Genomic DNA, 3,709 nt, shown 5'->3' with positions numbered 1-3,709 from the left:
AGAAACGTTTTTGAGCGTCCCTGACACTGTTGTATTCTGTCGCCAAGGTGAAGAAGAACGCAGCTCATGATCTTGCGGTAGCGTTCTTGCCTCCCGAGCGAGGGGTCCCGGGTTCGATTCCCGGCGGGGTCAGTGATTTTCCCTGCCTCGCGATGACTGGTTGTTGTTCTATTGTCTTCATCATCATCATTCATCCCCATTATGGTCGGAGGAAAGCAATGGCAAACCACCTCCGCTACGACCTTACCTGGTCGGCAGTGTGGGTCTCCTGCATCGTTCCCTACACTCCTCGGAGTATGGGATGCCAGCGGTGTGGCTGTAATTGTCACCAGTGAATGCTACCTAAAGATGCTGCAAGACTTCGTTCTTCCCCAATTAGGTATGGTCATAATTCACTCTCAGTCAATAAAATTCTTCTGGGTTTCAGGCCGCATTGTCTGTTTCGGAGACTGTTGCAAGGCGCCTTCCTCAGAGTGTATTCTTAACTGCTGAATGAGCACTAGTTTGGATACTTATATACTATGGGGGAGTGCTGTCATTGGATGCGAGGGTGAGGAGGAAGGGTATTAGGAGTTCATTTTATTGGTGTTTGCATCGCGTGTTGTCATTGCCGGAAATGGGCGTTTTCCGTTGGAGTTTCCTTTACTGCTTGCCATTGGTGGAAATAGGCGAATAGGAGACTGGGTGGCGACTACAGCGCAGCGCTGTTTTCTAATTGCCCATTATCGAGTAGGCCACGTCAGCGCTCTGTGTGCCCTCCACCGCTGTGGCCCACCGCGCGCCTGTTGCTCTGCGAGACTATGTTATCCTTCCGCAAAGCTGTCACTGCTGGCGGCCATGACGCTGGGAGGCGGCACCCATCACCTCTATTCACGTTGTCGGGTCGCTCAGCTATTTCTATAGCCTCTCTAATCTTCCTCCTCAAACTAAACGGCACTTTCGTCAGTAGGCGGGCCTCTCGGAATTCCATCTTCGTTCCACAAGTGCCACAGGCACCAAGAATATGTGGTGTACGAAAGATTCACAAGGGAGCCTTTCCTTTACGGCCGATAGAGAGTAGTATTAACTCACCGACCTACAAATTAGCGAAAGAATTGGCTCCAAGCTTAGACGTTTAGTGAGCCATACAGATTCATACGTCAAGGACTCCACCCGTTTCATAGCACTTTTGAAAGAAAAGTGTGTTTCGGATACGGATCTGATGGTCAGTTTTGGCGTGAAGTCTTTGTTCACGAAAGTAGTCGTGACGGACAACATGGACAGCTTAGAGGAACGCATGGCACCTGATATCTGCGAGCTAGTGCGCCACTGTTTGACGGCCTTCTATTTCAGGTGGAAAGGGGATTTTTATGAGCAGATGGACGGTGTAGCTTCCCTCTTTCACCGGCCGCAGCAGACATTTTTACGCTGGCGTTCGAAGAAACAGCACTCCAGTCCGCACCATTACGCCCAGAATGCTGGCTACGATATGTGGATGACACCTTCGTTATCTGACCACTCGGAGAAGAAGAGCGTCGGAACTTTCACGAACATCTCAACCGGCAGCACAGCAAAACTTACTTTACCATGGAGATACAAAAGAACGGGGTATTGCCTTTTCTCGACGTGAAAGTTTACTGTATGCCAGAGGGGAAGCTTGGACATAGAGTTTATAGGAAGCCCATCAACACAGACAGGTACCTGTGTAACACCCCACCCGTCACTTATCTGGTTTCGGCGTGTGTGTTCACCGCAAGTAATTGACTAACAGATCAATAGAGAGTGCAAAACTGCCGCAATATCGGATAACGCAAAGAAAGTAATAAGGCCCTGTGACTCCTGATTGAACTGCGGTGGCATTGTTGACATTAATTGGTTCAGAATTGATCGCTTTTAGTTACAAAGCGATGCACATTGATGTTATATTCAACTATTGAACACCAGATGCAAATGTTTAACATAAAATTAATTAAGAAAGTGACTTGGGATTTCAACTACTTGATTGAAAACAGATGCAGTCGATTAGCACAAACTTATTTTAACTCCCGACCTTCAATCATCACATTACATGACTCTCCTATCAGGCAGTGGTAATAAATTGCGTTTACGTGGAGTAAAGCGCGGTAAATCAAAATTAATTCCTATCGGCTGACCCAGGCGTAATGCGAAATGCGAGAAGAATTCTTCAATACACGGCCCATGAAACCCTCGTGGAAACTTTGCCGACGTGATCCAACAAATTAATCAGTGGCCTAATTCAAGCCAGAGTGGGCGCAATATCACCGAATTCAGCGTCGTGGGGCGGCGTCGTTGTGAGGACGTCGGCCGACCGCGTGGTGCTGCAAGGCTGCGCTCGTCTATCCACTCCTAGCTGTCTTGCTCACTACATACCTGAACCAAAACTTTCTATCTCCAAGCTCAATAGTTCCATTTGCAAAGTTCTAAACTGCAGAGATGCTCACTCTTACTCAGGCAAGCTAAGTAAAGAACGCCATGTCCGCGCTCTCGGCAAGCTGGGAACGGAAGACCTCTACTGAGACTTCTGCCAATCCGCTCTTCGCCTCGGTTTCCCCTCCAGCAAAATCACTTAAGCCACTTGCAGCGCAAGTCGCGTTAATTATGTGTCGCTTCCCAGCGCCGACCAATAACTGCTCTGGGAAGTGAACACATTCCCACAAAATTTCCCTTCCTCCCAATTTCTGCTATTTAGCTCCTCCCAGGCCACCCATCAAGCTTAGCGTCTGCACAAAACACCAATTTTTTCGGACTTCTGACTCCCAGGAGAGTACTTCTATTTCCTCGGTCCTACGCTCCCATCGGAGGCTGGCGTATTTCATTCTGTCGCTCTTCACCTGATTTCTTCAAACTCTGAGGACCGTGAATTCAGCGTGAAGTTGCTATAGTCACGAACACCCATATTTTGACCTCTGTTGACCGCTCCACCATAGATTTGCGCGGCTTTCTCGCATGTTTCACTGAAAACTGGACGACGGAGATTTATCAAGAGGTGTACAAGTTCTCCTTCTGCTTCCCAGCATGGGGTCAACCGTCCACTCACTGTCACTCATCTTAAGGCAGCTGGAGTCCGTGCCCCGTTACCGCTTTCTCAGAGCTTGAGCCCCCCTAAGCTGCCTGTTGTCGCATCCGTTTGGCGTTCCCCTGCCGGCCACTGTGGTCAACTCGAATACTTCCCGGGGGTAACCTAGCCTCCAGTAAATAGATGCGTTTTCACAGAGTTTTCATGTCGTGTGAATTACTTTAAAACCATCACCCGACATTAATTATTCCAATACGTCCATACTGTACCCTCTACCAGATGTATTGTGCATTGTCAGTCATTTTTGTTCAGCCCTACTGTTCGCTCAGCGTGAGGTAGGTGATCTTTAATGACTTCGTGTAAGGGGCATAGTCCTTGTCATGTTACACCTGCATGCATCCTCCCACTACCATTATACACAAAAGAATTCGGCCCTGCAAACTTTAACTAAGAGAGCCTACAGGATCAGTGATGAACACAACCTGCATGCTGAACTACAGAACCTCAGGTCCATTTTTGGAGCTAATGGCTACGACATGAGGATGATGCACAACACCATGGCGCCGAAGGAGGAGAGCAACAGGGAAATGCAGAACGAAGCACAAAACATCGTCTTGCTACCATGTGTACAAGAGGTTACTGAACGTCTGGACAAAATTCTCCGTCGGGCAGGCATTAAGCTGATTTTTTGTA

This window comes from Schistocerca gregaria, chromosome 10 (assembly GCF_023897955.1).
Source record: "Schistocerca gregaria isolate iqSchGreg1 chromosome 10, iqSchGreg1.2, whole genome shotgun sequence".
NCBI classification, from domain to species: domain Eukaryota; kingdom Metazoa; phylum Arthropoda; class Insecta; order Orthoptera; family Acrididae; genus Schistocerca; species Schistocerca gregaria.
The sequence above is the reverse complement of the archived record's forward strand: the minus strand, read 5'-3'. Positions refer to the sequence as shown.